This window comes from Chiloscyllium punctatum, chromosome 23 (genome assembly GCF_047496795.1).
Source record: "Chiloscyllium punctatum isolate Juve2018m chromosome 23, sChiPun1.3, whole genome shotgun sequence".
NCBI classification, from domain to species: Eukaryota; Metazoa; Chordata; class Chondrichthyes; order Orectolobiformes; family Hemiscylliidae; genus Chiloscyllium; species Chiloscyllium punctatum.
The window spans coordinates 14,314,709-14,330,753 of NC_092761.1; positions in this window are offsets into that span (position 1 = coordinate 14,314,709).

Genomic DNA, 16,045 nt, shown 5'->3' on the forward strand with positions numbered 1-16,045 from the left:
GGGGGCAGACTGAGAGTGGGGGGACAGAGAGAAGGAGGGGCAGAAAGAGAGAGAACCGAGAGAGGGTGATAGAGAGCGGGAGAGACAGAGAGAGGTGGGGGGACAGAGAGAGTCGGGTTCAAAGAGAGAGGGCGGCAGAGGGGTAGAGAGAGGTGTACAAAGAGAGGGGAACAGGGGGGTTAAAAGAGAGGGGGACAATTAGGGAGGGGGGACAGAGAGAGGGGGGTCAAAGAGGGAAGGGGACAGAGAGAGTGGGGACAGAGAGAGGGAAAAAAGAGAGGGGGACAGATAGAGGGGGACAGAGAGAGGAGGGAACGGAGGGAGAGGGGGTCAGAGGGGGGGGCAGAGGGGGAAGAGAGAGGGGTGACAGAGAGAGAGGGGAACAGAGAGAGGGGAACAGAGAGAGAGGGTGGACAGAGAGATGGGGACAGAGGGAGAGGGAGGGACAGAGTGAGAGGGTGACAGAGAGGGTGGGGACAGAGAGGAGGGTGACAGAGCAGTGGGTACAGGGAGGAGGGACAGAGAGAGGGGGACACAGAGAGAGTGGGGACAGAGAGAGGGGGGCTATTGAGAGAGGGGGACAGAGAGATAGGGGCGAAGAGAGAGGGGGACAAAAAGACGGGGGCAGAGAGAGCAGGGAAAGAAAGAGGAGGAAAGGGGGGGCAGAGGGGACGGACAGAGAGAGGGTGGGATAGAGAGAGGGTGGGACAGAGAGAGGGGGAACGGAGAGGGAGGGGACAGAGAGAGATGGGACAAGAGAGTGGGTGGAGTGAGATAGGGGAGAGATGTGGAGAGAGGGGGAGTATAGAGAGGCGGAAGAGAGAGAGGGTGGACAGACAGAGGTGGACAGTGAGTGGGGGGACAGAGAGAGAGGGGCAGAGAGAGAGTGAAAGAGAGAGGGGTGCAGAGAGAGAGGGGTGGACAGAGAGATGGGGACAGAGGGAGAGGAGGATACAGAGTGAGAGGGTTGGACAGAGAGAATGGGAACAGAGAGGAGTGTGACAGAGAGAGGGGGGACAGAGAGGGGGGACAGAGAAGGGAGGGATGGAGAGGGGCACAGAGAGAGGGCGAGCAGAGATGGGGGGACAGAGAGAGAGGGGGACTGAGAGAGAGGGGACGGGGGGGAGCAGAGAGAGAGGGGACAGAGAGGGGAGCAGAGAGAGGGGGACAGAGAAGGGGGACAGAGAGGGGGGTAATAGAGAGAGGACAGAGTGAGATGGGTACACAGAGAGGGGGGGACAGAGAGAGCATGGGGACAGAGAGAGTGGGGACAGAGAGAGAGGGATGGAGAGGGGGGACAGAGAGAGTGAGGGGACAGAGAGAGTGGGGACAGTAAGAGATGGGAGACAGAGAGACGGGGATGCAGTAGAGGGACGGACAGGGGGACAGAGAGGGAGGGACAGAGAGAGAGGGGGAAAGAGAGAAGGGGACAGAGGGGGCAGACTGAGAGTGGGGGGACAGAGAGAAGGAGGGGCAGAAAGAGAGGGAACCGAGAGAGGGTGATAGAGAGCGGGAGAGACAGAGAGAGGTGGGGGGACAGAGAGAGTAGGGTTCAAAGAGAGAGGGCGGCAGAGGGGGTAGAGAGAGGTGTACAAAGAGAGGGGAACAGGGGGGTACAGAGAGGGGGGGACAATTAGGGAGGGGGGACAGAGAGAGAGGGGGGACAAAGAGAGCAGGGGACAGAGAGTGGGGACAGAGAGAGGGAAACAAAGAGAGGGGGCCATAGAGAGGGGGACAGAGAGCGGGGGGATGGTGGGGCAGAGAAAGGGGGACAGAGAGAGGAGGGAACGGAGGGAGAGGGGGTCAGAGATGGAGGGCAGAGGGGGAAGAGAGAGGGGTGACAGAGAGAGAGTGGGGACAGAGAGAGGGGGACAGAGAGAGTGGGTGCCAGAGAGAGGGGAGAATGAGAATGAGGGGGGAAGAAGAGAGAGAGAGGGGGGACAGAGAGAGGGAGTGGCAAAGAAAGAGGGGACAGAGAGAGGGGGGACAGATAGAAGGGGGACAGAGGGAAGGGGGACAGAGAGGGGGCGGTCAGAGAGAGGTCGGGGATCATAGAGAGAGTGGGAGAAAGAGAAAGGGGGACAAGAGAGTGGGGGAGAACGAGGGTGGAGTGACAGCGGAGAGAGAGGGGTAGAGAGAGGGGGAAGAGAGGGGGGACAGAGAGAGGGGTGCAGAGAGTGGGGGGACAGAGAGAGGGGAACAGAGAGAGAGGGGTGGACAGAGAGATGGGTACAGAGGGAGAGGGAGGGACAGAGTGAGAGGGTGACAGAGAGAGTGGGGATAGAGAGGAGGGTGACAGAGCAGTGGGTACAGAGAGCGGGGACAGAGAGAGGGGGACACAGAAAGAGTGGGGACAGAGAGAGGGGGGCTATTGAGAGAGGGGGACAGAGAGATGGGGGCGAAGAGAATAAGGGGACAAAAAGAAGGGGGCAGAGAGAGCAGGGAAAGAAAGAGGAGGAAAGAGAGGGGGGACAGAGGGGACGGACAGAGAGTGAGGGTGGGACAGAGAGAGGGTGGGACAGAGAGAGGAGGAACGGAGAGGGAGGGGACAGAGAGAGAGGGAGACAAGAGAGTGGGTGGAGCGAGGTAGGGGAGAGATGGGGAGAGAGAGGGGGGTATAGAGAGGCGGAAGAGAGATGGGTGGACAGACAGAGAGGGACAGTGAGTGGGGGGACAGAGAGAGTGGGACAGAGAGTGAGTGACAGAGAGAGGGGGATAGAGAGAGAGGGGTGGACAGAGAGATGGGGACAGAGGGAGAGAAGGATACAGAGTGAGAGGGTTGGACAGAGAGAATGGGAACAGAGAGGAGTGTGACAGAGAGATGGCGAACAGCGAGAGGGGGGACAGAGAGAGAGGGGGACAGAGAGAGAGGGGACGGAGGGGGGAGCAGAGAGAGAGGGGACGGAGGGGGGAGCAGAGCGAGAGAGGGGACGGAGGGCGAGCAGAGAGAGAGGGGACGGAGGGGGGAGCAGAGAGAGGGGGACAGAGAAGGGGGACAGAGAGGGGGATAGAGAGAGGGGGACAGAGAGAGGGGGACAGAGAGAGGGGGACAAAGAGAGGGGGAACAGAGAGAGAGGGACAGAGAGTGGGGGACAGAGAGTGGGGGACAGAGAGTGAGGGACAGAGAGTGGGGACAGAGAGAGGGGGGACAGAGAGTGGGGGATGGAGAGAGTGGGGGACAGAGGGGGGACGAGGGAGAGAGTGGGGGACAGAGGGGGGAACGGGTAGACAGAGAGGGAGGTGACAGAGAGAGGAGGGAGTGAGAGCACGTGGGGACAGAGAGGGGGACAGCGAGAGAGGTGGACAGAGATGGGGGACAGAGAGAGAGGGACATAGAGAGAGGGGACAGAGAGAACGGGCGAGAGAGGGGGGACAGAGAGCAGGGGGATAGAGAGAGGGAGACAGAGAGTGGGGGACAGAGAGTGGGGGATGGAGAGAGTGGGGGACAGAGGGGGCACGGGGGGACAGAGAGGGTTGTGTTAGAGAGAGGACGGAGTGAGAGGGGGACACAGAGAGAGGGGGACAGAGAGAGGGGGACAGAGAGGGGGAGGTCAGAGTCAGGGGGACAGAGAAGTGGGGGCAGAGGGAGGGTGGGACAGAGAGAGAGGGGGACAGAGAGAGGGTGGGACAGAGAGAGGGGGACAGAGAGAGAAGGGGACAAGAGAGTGGCGTAGCGAGGTAGGGGAGAGATGGTGAGAGAGGGGTGTATAGAGGGGGGTCAGAGAGTGGGGGATAGAGAGAGGGGGACAGCGAGAGAGGGGGGACAGAGAGAGGGGGACAAAGAGAGGGGGAACAGAGAGAGGGGGACAGAGACTGGGGGAGAGAGAGAGGGAGACAGAGAGAGGGGGTCAGAGAGAGGGCGATGGAGAGAGGGAGGACAGAGAGTGGGGGATGGAGAGAGTGGGGGACAGAGGGGGGACGGGGGAGAGAGTGGGCGACAGAGGGGGGGACGGGAAAAGAGAGAGGGAGCTGAGAGACAGGAGGGAGTGAGAGGGGGGCACAGAGACAGGGGGAGAGAGAGTGCGTGGGGACAGAGTGGGGGACAGAGAGAGAGGGGGACAGAGAGAGGGGGACAGAGAGAACAGGAGAGAGAGGGGGTACAGAGAGTGGGGGATGGAGAGAGTGGGGGACAGAGGGCGGGACGGGGGGACAGAGAGGGAGGTAATAGAGAGAGGACAGAGTGAGATGGAGTACACGGGGGGGGGGGTACAGAGAGAGCATGGGGACAGAGAGTGGGGACAGAGAGAGAGGGATGGAGAGGAGGGGACAGAGAGAGTGAGGGGACAGAGAGAGTGGGGACAGTAAGAAGATGGGAGACAGAGAGACGGGGATGCGTAGAAGGACGGACAGCGGGGACAGAGAGGGGAGGGTCAGAGGGAGGGTCAGAGAGAGGGGGAAAGAGTGAAGGGGGGACAGAGGGGGCAGACTGAGAGTGGGGGAGAGAGAAGGAGGGGCAGAAAGAGAGAGAACCGAGAGAGGGTGATAGAGAGCGGGAGAGACAGAGAGAGGTGGGGGGACAGAGAGAGTCGGGTTCAAAGAGAGAGGGCGGCAGAGGGGTAGAGAGAGGTGTACAAAGAGAGGGGAACAGGGGGGTTAAAAGAGAGGGGGACAATTAGGGAGGGGGGACAGAGAGAGGGGGGTCAAAGAGGGAAGGGGACAGAGAGAGTGGGGACAGAGAGAGGGAAAAAAGAGAGGGGGACAGATAGAGGGGGACAGAGAGAGGAGGGAACGGAGGGAGAGGGGGTCAGAGGGGGGGGCAGAGGGGGAAGAGAGAGGGGTGACAGAGAGAGAGGGGAACAGAGAGAGGGGAACAGAGAGAGAGGGTGGACAGAGAGATGGGGACAGAGGGAGAGGGAGGGACAGAGTGAGAGGGTGACAGAGAGGGTGGGGACAGAGAGGAGGGTGACAGAGCAGTGGGTACAGAGAGGAGGGACAGAGAGAGGGGGACACAGAGAGAGTGGGGACAGAGAGAGGGGGGCTATTGAGAGAGGGGGACAGAGAGATAGGGGCGAAGAGAGAGGGGGACAAAAAGACGGGGGCAGAGAGAGCAGGGAAAGAAAGAGGAGGAAAGGGGGGGCAGAGGGGACGGACAGAGAGAGGGTGGAATAGAGAGAGGGTGGGACAGAGAGAGGGGGAACGGAGAGGGAGGGGACAGAGAGAGATGGGACAAGAGAGTGGGTGGAGTGAGATAGGGGAGAGATGTGGAGAGAGGGGGAGTATAGAGAGGCGGAAGAGAGAGAGGGTGGACAGACAGAGGTGGACAGTGAGTGGGGGGACAGAGAGAGAGGGGCAGAGAGAGAGTGAAAGAGAGAGGGGTGCAGAGAGAGAGGGGTGGACAGAGAGATGGGGACAGAGGGAGAGGAGGATACAGAGTGAGAGGGTTGGACAGAGAGAATGGGAACAGAGAGGAGTGTGACAGAGAGAGGGGGGACAGAGAGGGGGGACAGAGAAGGGAGGGATGGAGAGGGGCACAGAGAGAGGGCGAGCAGAGATGGGGGGACAGAGAGAGAGGGGGACTGAGAGAGAGGGGACGGGGGGGAGCAGAGAGAGAGGGGACAGAGAGGGGAGCAGAGAGAGGGGGACAGAGAAGGGGGACAGAGAGGGGGGTAGAGAGAGGGGGGACAGAGAGAGGGAGAGACGGCGAGAGGGACAGAGAGAGGGGGAACAGAGAGAGAGGGACAGACAGTGGGGGACAGAGAGAGAGGGACAGAGAGACGGGTCAGAGAGAGGGAGGACAGAGAGAGGGGGACAAAGAGACGGGGAACAGAGAGAGGGGGCAGAGAGTGGGGGACAGAGAGAGGGGGGACAGAGAGTGAGGGATGGAGAGAGTGGGGGACAGAGGGGGGACGAGGGATAGAGTGGGGGACAGAGGGGGGAACGGGTAGACAGAGAGGGAGGTGACAGAGAGAGGAGGGAGTGAGAGGGGGACACAGAGACGTTGGGACAGAGAGCACGTGGGGACAGAGAGGGGGACAGCGAGAGAGGTGAACAGAGATGGGGGACAGAGAGAAAGGGGGTACAGAGAGAGGGGGACAAAGAGAGGGGGACATAGAGAGAGGGGACAGAGAGAACGGGCGAGAGAGGGGGACAGAGAGCAGGGGGATAGAGAGAGGGAGACAGAGAGTGGGGGACACAGAGTGGGGGTGGAGAGAGTGGGGGACAGAGAGAGGGGGGCAGAGCGTGGGGGATGAAGAGAGTGGGGGACAGAGGGGCACGGGGGGACAGAGAGGGTTGTGATAGAGAGAGGACGGAGTGAGAGGGGCCACAGAGAGAGGGGGACAGAGAGAGGGGGACAGAGAGGGGGACAGAGAGAGGGGGGGACAGAGAGAGTGAGGGGACAGATAGAGATGGTACTTAGAGAGGGCTGAGACAGAGAAAGCGGGAAGGGGGGCCAGAGAGGGGGTCAGAGAGAGGGGGGACAGAGAGAGTGTGAGGGAGAGGGGAGGGACGGAGATGGGGGACAGAGATAGGGGCAGAGGGAGGGGGAACAGAGAGACGGGGACAGAAAGGGGGGACAGATTGGGGGTGCAGAGAGAGAGAAGGGGACCGAGAGGTGGACAGAAGAAGGGGGGGACAGAGCGAGGGAGGTCAGAGTCAGGGGGACAGAGAGAGTGGGTCAGAGGGAGGGTGGGACAGAGAGAGAGGGGGGACAGAGAGAGGGTGGGACAGAGAGAGGGGGACAGAGAGAGAGGGGGACAAGAGAGTGGGGGACAGAGACTGGGGGAGAGAGAGGGGGGACAGAGAGAGGGGGACAAAGAGAGGGGGAACAGAGAGAGGGGGACAGAGACTGGGGGAGAGAGAGAGGGGGACAAGAGAGTGGGGGGAGCGAGGTAGGGGAGAGATGGGGAGAGAGAGGGGTGTATAGAGAGGGGCCAGAGAGTGGGGGACAGAGAGAGGGGGACAGAGAGAGAGGGGGGACAGAGAGAGGCGGTCAAAGAGAGGGGGAACAGAGAGAGGGGGACAGAGACTGGGGGAGAGAGAGAGGGGGACAGAGAGAGGGGGTCAGAGAGAGGGCGATGGAGAGAGGGAGGACAGAGAGTGGGGAATGGAGAGAGTGGGGGACAGAGGGGGGACGGGGGAGAGTGTGGTCGACAGAGGGGGGACGGGAAAAGAGAGAGGGAGCTGAGAGACAGGAGGGAGTGAGAGGGGGACACAGAGACAGGGGGGACAGAGAGCGCGTGGGGACAGAGTGGGAGACAGAGAGAGAGGGGGACAGAGAGAGGGGGACAGTGATGAGGACAGAGAGAACGGAAGAGAGAGGGGGACAGAGAGTGGGGACAGAGAGAGAGGGGGACAGAGAGAACGTGAGAGTGAGGGGGACAGAGAGCAGGGGGACAGAGAGTGGGGGACAGAGAGTGGGGGACAGACAGTGGGGGATGGAGAGAGTGGGGGACAAAGAGAGGGGGACAGACAGTCGGGGATGGAGAGAGTGGTGGACAGAGGGCGGGACGGGGGGACAGAGAGGGAGGTAATAGAGAGAGGACAGAGTGAGATGGGTACACAGAGAGGGGGGGACAGAGAGAGCATGGGGACAGAGAGGGGGACAGAGAGAGAGGGATGGAGAGGGGGGGACAGAGAGAGTGGGGACAGTAAGAGATGGGAGACAGAGAGACGGCGATGCAGTAGAGGGACGGACAGGGGGACAGAGAGGGAGGGACAGAGAGAGGGGGAAAGAGAGAAGGGGACAGAGGGGGCAGACTGAGAGTGGGGGGACAGAGAGAAGGAGGGGAAGAAAGAGAGGGAACCGAGAGAGGGTGATAGAGAGCGGGAGAGACAGAGAGAGGTGGGGGGACAGAGAGAGTGGGGTTCAAAGAGAAAGGGTGGCAGAGGGGGTAAAGAGAGGTATACAAAGAGAGGGGAACGGGTGGGTTACAGAGAGAGCGGGGACAATTAGGGAGGGGGGACAGAGAGAGAGGGGGGACAATGAGAGAAGTGGACAGAGAGAGTGGGGACAGAGAGAGGGAAACAAAGAGAGGGGGCCATAGAGAGGGGGACAGAGAGCGGGGTGATGGGGGTGGGCAGAGAAAGGGGGACAGAGAGAGGAGGGAACGGAGGGAGAGGGGGTCAGAGATGGAGGGCAGAGGGGGAAGAGAGAGGGGTGACAGAGAGAGAGAGGGGATCAGAGAGAGGGGAACAGAGAGAGAGGGGTGGACAGAGAGATGGGGACAGAGAGGAGGGTGACAGAGCAGTGGGTACAGAGAGGGGGGACAGAGAGGGGGGGACACAGAGAGAGTGGGGACAGAGAGAGGGGGCTATTGAGAGAGGGGGACAGAGAGATGGGGGCGGAGAGAGAGGGGGACTAAAAGAGGGGTGCAGAGAGAGCAGGGAAAGAAAGAGAAGGAAAGAGAGAGGGGGTCAGTCGGGACGGACAGAGAGAGGGTGGGACAGAGAGAGGGTGGGACAGAGAGAGGGGGAACGGAGAGGGAGGGGACAGAGAGAGAGGGGGTCAAGAGAGTGGGTGGAGCGAGGTAGGGGAGAGATGGGGAGAGAGAGGGGGGTATAGAGAGGCGGAAGAGAGAGAGGGTGGACAGACAGAGGGGGACAGAGAGAGGGGGGTGGACAGAGAGATGGGGACAGAGGGAGAGGAGGATACAGAGTGAGAGGGTTGGACAGAGAGAATGGGAACAGAGAGGAGTGTGACAGAGAGAGGGGGGACAGAGAGGGGTGACAGAGAAGGGAGGGATGGAGAGGGGCACAGAGAGAGGGCGAACAGAGAGAGGGGGGACACAGAGAGAGGGGCAGAGAGAGAGGGGACGGAGGGGGGAGCAGAGAGAGAGGGGACAGAGGGGGGAGCCGAGAGAGGGGGACAGAGAAGGGGGACAGAGAGGGGGTGATAGAGAGAGGGGGGACAGAGAGAGGGGGTGCAGAGAGAGAGGGACAGAAATAGGGGAACAGAGAGAGGTGGGACAGAGAGGGGAGGGACAGAGAGGGGGACAGAGAGAGAGGGTGAACAGAGAGAGAAGTCAAACAGAGAGAGAGGGGACAGAGAGAGAGGGGACAGAGGGGGGAAGAGAGAGTCGGGGACAGAGAGGGGGACAGAGAGAGGGGGATCGAGAGAGTGTGGAAAGAGAGAGGTGGACATATGGGGCGGATAATGAGCGGGGGGACAGAAAGAAGGAGGGGCAGAGAGAGAGAGGGGACCGAGAGAGGGAGACAGACAACGGGAGAGACAGAGAGAGGTGGGGGACAGAGAGAGTGGGGGTCAGAGAGAGAGTGCGGCAGAGGGGGACAGAGAGAGAGGACAGAGGGGGGGACAGAGGAGGGGGACAGAGAGAGAGGGGGGACAGAGAGGGAGAGAGGACAGAGAGAGAGGGGGACAGAGAGAGGGGGGGCAGAGAGAGTGTGGGACAGAGAGAGAGGTGGACAAGAGAGTTGGGGGAGAGAGAGGGTGGAGTGATAGGGGAGAGAGAGGGGGGTAGAGATAGGGGGAAGAGAGAGAGGGGACAGAGAGAAGGGTGCAGAGGGTGGGGGCGACAGAGCGAGGTGGACAGAGGGGGTGTACAGAGAGAGGGGTGGAAAGAGAAATGGGGACACACGGAGAGGGAGGCACAGAGTGAGAGGGTGACAGAGAGAGTGGGGACAGAGAGGAGGGTGACCAAGCGGGGGTACAGAGAGAGGGGGGGCAAGAGAGTGGGGGGAGGAAGGTAGGGGAGAGGTGGGGAGAGAGAGGGGGGAAAGAGAGGGGGAAGAGAGAGAGTGTGGACAGAGAGAGGGGAAACAGAGAGAGGGGGACAGAGAGAGGGGGACAGAGAGAGGGGGGTGGACAGAGAGAATGGGGACAGAGAGGAGGGTGACAGAGAGGGGGGAACAGACAGAAGGGTGACAGGGAGAGGGGGACAGAGGCGGGGGACAGAGAGGGGAGGGACGGAGAGTGGGACAGAGAGTGTGTGAACAGAGAGAGAGGGGGACAGAAAGAGGGGGTGCAGTGGGGGTTTGAGAGAGGGGGGACACAGAGAGGGGGACAGAGGGGGGAACAGAGAGGGGAGGGATGGAGAGGGGGACAGAGAGAGAGCGGACGGGGGGGGGTCAGAGAGAGATGGGACGGAGGGGGGAACTGAGAGAGGGGAAGCGAGAGAGGGGACAGAGAGGGGGGATAGAGAGAGGGAGGAAAGAGAGAGGGGCACAGAGAGTGGAGGGACAGAGAGAGGGGGACAGAGAGAGGGGGACAGAGAGAGGGAACAGAGAGTGGAGAGAAGGAGAGGGGACAAAGAGAGGTGGGACAGAGAGGGGAGGGACGGAGAGTGGGACAGAGAGAGGGCGAACAGAGAGAGAGGGCGAACAGAGAGAGGGGGGACAGAGAGAGAGGGGACAGAGGGGGGGATTGAGAGAGGGGGGACAGAGAGCGGAGACAGAGGGGGGAAGAGAGAGAAGGGGACAGAGAGGGCGACAGAGAGAGGGGGGGATAGAGAGAGGAGAAAAGAGAGAGAGGGAGAGATGGGGCGGACTGAGAGGGGGGGACAGAGAGATGGAAGGGCAGAGAGACAGGGGACCAAGATAGTGAGACAGACAGCGGGAGAGAGAGAGAGAGAGGTGGGGGAAAGAGAGAGTGGTGGTCACAAAGAGAGGGCGGCAGAGGGGGACAGAGAGAGGACAGAGAGAGTGGGGTGACTGGGGGGAACAGAGAGAGAGGGGGTCAGAGAGAGAGAGGACAGAGAGAGCGGGGGACAGAGAGAGTGGGGACAGAGAGGGGGCAGTCAGAGAGAGAGAGGGGTCAGAGAGAGAGGGGGGTCAGAGAGAGAGGGGAACAAGAGAGTTGGGGGAGAGAGACGGTGGAGTGGTCGCGGATAGAGAGGGGGGTAGAGATAGGGGGAAGAGAAAGAGCTGGACAGAGAGAAGGGTGCAGAGAGTGGGGGGACAGAGAGAGGGGAACAGAGAGGGGGTACAGAGAGAGAGGGATGGACAGATAAATGGGGACAGAGGGAGAGGGAGGCACAGAGTGAGAGGGTGAAAGAGAGAGTGAGGACAGATAGGAGGGTGACAGAGCGGGGGGGACAAAGAGAGGGGGACCGAGAGAGAGTGGGGACAGAGAGAGGGGGGACATTGAGAGAGGGGGGGGAAAGGGAGAGGGTGCGCAGAGAGAGGGGGCACAGAAAGAAGAGGGCTAAGAGACCGGGAGAAAGAAAGAGAGTGAAAGGGAGGGGGAGACAGAGCGGACGGACAGAGAGGGTGGGACAGAGAGGGGAGTACAGAGAGGGAGGGGACAGAGAGAGATGGGGACAAGACAGTGGAGGAGCGAGGTAGGGGAGAGATGGGGAGAGAGAGGGGGTAAAGAGAGGGGGAAGAGAGAGAGGGTGGACAGCGAGAGGGGGACAGAGAGAGGAGGACAGAGAGAGAGGGGTGGAGAGAGAGAATGGGGACAGAGAGGAGGTTGACAGAGAGAGGGAGGACAGACAGAAGGGTGACAGGGAGAGGGGGGACAGAGAGGGGGGACAGAGAGGGGAGGAATTGAGAGGGGGACAGAGAGAGGGCGAACGGAGAGAGAGGAGGGACAGAGAGAGCGGGTGCAGAGGGGGGATTGAGGGGGGGACAGAGAGAGAGGCGACAGAGGGGGGGAACAGAGAGACAGGGACAGAGAGGGGGACAGAGAGATGGGGACAGAGAGAGACGGACAGAGAGAGGGGAACAGACAGAGGGGGACAGAGGGAGGGGGGACAGAGAGAGGAGGAACAGAGAGAAGGGACAGAGAGAGTGGGATAGAGAGGGGGGACATAGAGGGGAGGGATGGAGAGAGGAGGGTCAGAGGGAGGGACAGAGAGAGATAGGGACAGAGGAAGAGGGGGCACAGACATTTGGGCGACAGAGAGAGGGGGGACAGAGAAAGAGGGTCAGAGAGAGGGTGGTCAGAGAGGGGGCGACAGAGAGAGGGAGACAGAGAAAGGGGCGACAGAGAGACGGGGACAGAGAGATGGGGGACAGAGAGAGGGGAACGAAGAGAGAGGGGGTACAGAGAGGGGGGACAGAGAAAGAGGGGTGACGGGAGCGGAAAGGGTGTTGACAGAGAGAGAACAGAGAGAGGAGAACCGACAGAGAGAGGGGACAGAGATAGGGGGACAGAGAGAGGGGAACGGAGAGAGAGGGGGGACAGAGAGGGAGGACAGAGAGAGAGGGGACAGAAAGAGGGGAACGATGAGAGAGAGGGGACAGGGGGGGGACAGAGAGAGGGGAATGGAGAGAGGGAGGACAGAGAGAGGGTGACAGAGTGGAGGGGGACAGAGAGTTGGGGACAGAGAGAGGGAGACAGAGCGAGGGCAACGGAGAGAGAGGGGGCATTGAGAGAAGGGGACAGAGAGATGGAGGGTCTGAAAGAGGAGAGAGAGATTGGGTGACAAGAGAGGGGCAGTCAGAGAGAGAAGGGACAGAGAGAGGGGGCAAGAGAGTGGGGGGAGAGAGAGAGAGAGGGGGGAGAGATGGGGAGAGGAGGGGGGTTTAAAGAGGGGGAAGAGAGAAGGTGGACATAGAGGGGGACAGTGAGTGGGGGGACAGAGAGGGGTGGACAGAGAGATGGGGACAGAGGGAGAGGACGGTTCAGAGAGAGGGGGAACAGAGAGGAGGGGGGCAGATAGAGGGGGGACAGAGAGAGGGGAATGGAGAGAGAGGGGCAACAGAGAGAGGGGCAGACAGATTGGAACGGAGAGAGAGGGGGGACAGAGAGAGGGGAATAGACAGAGGGGGCACAGAGAGGGGGGAACAGAGAGAGGGGAATAGACAGAGGGGGGCACAGAGGGGGGGACAGAGAGAGGGGAACAGAGAGAGAGGGGGTCAAAGAGGAGCGGGGACAGAGAGGAGGGGGAAAGGTGAAGCGGTGTTAGAGAGGAGAGGGGCAGAGAGAGGGGTCAGAGACAGGGGTTACAGAGAGACAGGAGGGACAGAGAGCGCAGGGACAGTGCGAGGGGGACAGAGTGAGTGGGGCACAGAGAGAGAGGGGAACACAGAGAGGGGGGCAAGAGAGAGGAGAGAGACGGGGGAGACAGTGGTGGAGAGAGGGGGAGACAGACGGTGGGGGAGTAGCGACGAGGGGAGAGAGAGGAGGGGAGAGAAGGGGGGACAGTGAGGGGAGAGACAGAGGGGGAGAGGGGAGAGAGAGGAGGGTAGAGAGAGGACGGGAAAGAGGAGGGGAGAGAGGGGGAGAGAGAGGAGGGGAGAGAGTGGGGTGAGAGCGGGGGAGATGAGAGGGGGAGACGGGGGAGGAAGAGATGGGGAGAGTGAGAGGGTGAGTGAGGGAGGGATTGAGAGAGAGAAGGGGTGAGAGAGGGAGAGAGAGAGGGGAGAGAGTTCTGTGACAGAGTTGGGGGAGAGAGTTAGTGAAGAGAGAGTTAGGGGAGAGAGTGAGGGGTAGATAGACTGAGCGAGGAGGAAAGGGAGGGGGAGGAGGAGAGATAGGATAGAGAGCGAGGCAAGGAGAGAGAGGGCGGAGAGAGAAAGGGAAGTGAGAGAGGGGTTAGAGAGCTAGTGGGAGACCGGGGGAGAAGGAGGGGCGAGGGAGCGAGAGGGGGAGAGGGGAGAGTGAACTGGACAGGGTGAGGGGGAGAGACAGGGGGAGAGAGAGAGTGGCAGGGAGAGAGGGCTGGGAGAGGGGAGCAGAGAGAGGGGGCAGAGAGAGGTGGCAGAGGGAGGGATCGAGGAAGGTGGGCGAGAGAGGGGGGCAAGAGAGGGGTCGAGAGAGGGGAGGGAGTGAGGGGAGAGAGGTGGAGAGGGGGGTGAGAGAGGGGTGAGAGAGACGGCAGAGAGCGCGGGGACAGAGAGAGAGTGGGGAGAAAGTGGGGGAGAGAGGGGGTGACAGGGGAGGGGGAGAAGGGAAGAGAGTGGAGACTGGGAGAGGGGAGATGAAGAGGGGAGTTAGAGAGGGGATTGGGATCGGAAGAGAGGGTAGAGCGAGAGGGGAGACGGAGGGAGTTAAAGAGAGGGGGAAGAGAGAGCAGAGTAGAGAGACTGGGGAGAGAGAGGTGAAGAAATGGGGGAGAGAGAAGGGGAGAGGGCTGGAGAGAGGGGGATAGAGAGGGGTAGAGAGAGGGGAGAGAGAAGGGGAGAGAGAGGGCGGAGAGAGAGGGGCAGGAGTGGAGACGATGGGGGGGCGAGAGTGGGGGCAACAGTGGGGGCAAGAGTGGGGGGTGAGAGGGTGGGCAAGAGTGGGGGGCGAGAGGGGGGGCGAGGGTGGGGGCGAGGGGGGGCGAGGGTGGGGTGAAAGAGGGGGAGAGAGAGGAGGGGCGAGACAGGAGTGCGAGACGGGGACGAGAGATGGGTGCGAGATGGGGGCGAGAGAGAGGGCGGACGGAGGGGAGAGAGGGGGAGGGGGAGAGAGGGATAGAGTGAGTGTTGGTAAAAGAGGGGGGAGAGAGAGAGGGGAGAGAGGGGGGAGAGAGAGGCGGGAGAGAGAAGGGGAGGGGAAGAGAGAGGGCAAGAGAGAGGGGGAGAGAGTGGGGAGAGAGAGAATGGGGGACAGTGTGGGGAGAGAGAGAGGGGAGTGTGGGAGGAGAGAGAGGGGGTGAGAGAGTGAGATGAGAAAGAGGGGCAAAGGAGGTGGAAAGAGAGAGGGTGAGAGAGGGGAGAGAGTGAGAGGAGTAAGAGGGGGTGAGAGAGAGAGGCGAGAGAGAGAGAGGCGAGAGAGGTGGGAAGAGAGGGGGTAGAGGGGGAGAGAGTGGGTAGAGAGAGGGGAGAGAGGGGGAAAGAAAGAGGGGGAGAGAGGGAGGGGGAGAGAGTGGGGGTAGAGAGTGGGGGCAGACAGGGGTGGGAGAGGGTGTACAGAGATGGGGAAGAGAGAGGGGGAGAGAGAGGGGGGGAGAGAGAGTGGGGGGGAGAGAGTGGTGTGGAGAGTGTGGGGGGAAATAGTGGGGGAGGGACAGTGGATGGGGAGAGTGGGGGTGGAGAGTGCGTTGGGAGAGAAGGGAGAGACACTTGCGTAAGTGATTGGGGTAAGAGAGGGGAGGGAGAAAGAGAGGGGAAGGAGAGAGACGAGAGAGAGTGGGGTGAAAAAGAGGGGAGATGGAGAGAGGTGAGGTGGAGAGAGGGGAGAAAGAGAGGGGTGGAAAGAGAGGGGAGAGAGAGAAAGGGTAGAGAAACAGGGGTATAGAGCGAGGGAGAGAGAGACAGAGGGGGGTAGAGAGAGGGGAGAGAGAGAGGGGGGGCGAGAGAGGTCGGAGAGTGGGAGGGGGAGGGGCGTGAGAGAGGGGGCAGAGAGATGGTGTGAGAGAGGGGGTGAGAGAGGGGGTGAGAGAGAGGGGAGAGAGTGGAGACGAGTGGGGGGCGAGAGTGGGGGCGAGAGAGGGGGTGAGAAGGGGGCGAGGGAGGGGGCGAGAGTGGGGGCAAGAGTGGGGGCAATAGAGGGGGCGAGAGTGGGGGCAAGAGAGGGTGCGAGAGGGGGGCGAGAGAGAGGGGGGAGAGAGGGGGTAGAGAGAGAGTTGGGGAAAGCAGCGCAGAGGGGGAGAGAGAATGGAGAGAGAGGCTGGAGAGAGAGGGGGAGAGAGTGTGGAGGAGAGAGAGTGGGGGAGAGAGTGGAGGAGAGAGAGGGGGAGAGAGAAAGAGGCGAGAGAGAGGGGCAAGAGAGGTGGGGAGAGAGAGAAGAGAGAGTGGGAGGGGAGAGAAAGGGTGATAGAGAGAGGTGAGAAGGAGAGGCGAGAGAGGGGGAGAGGGGGGAGAGTGTGAGGGGGTAGAGAGAGGGTGTGAGAGAGAGGTTGTGAGAGGGGAGAGAGAGAGAGGGGGAGAGTGGGGGTTGAGAAAAGGGGAAAGACAGGGGGGTGTGGAGAAAGAAGGGGGCAGAGAAAGGGGGAGAGAAAGAGGGGGAGTGAGATTGGGGGAGACAGTGGAGAAAGAGTGGGAAAGAGAGAGGGGAGAGTGAGATGGTGAGAGAGGGAGGGTGAGAGGGGTGGAGAGAGAGGGGAGAGAGAGAGAGGGGAGAGAGATGATGTGAGAGTGGGGAAAGAGAGTGGGGAAAGAGAGTGGGGGAGAGGGAGGAGAGAGTGAGAGCATGAGAGGCAGGGAGTGAGAGAGGGAGAGAGAGGGAGAGATTTAGGCGACAGAGTGGGAGAGAGAGTTAGTGAAGAGAGAAAGG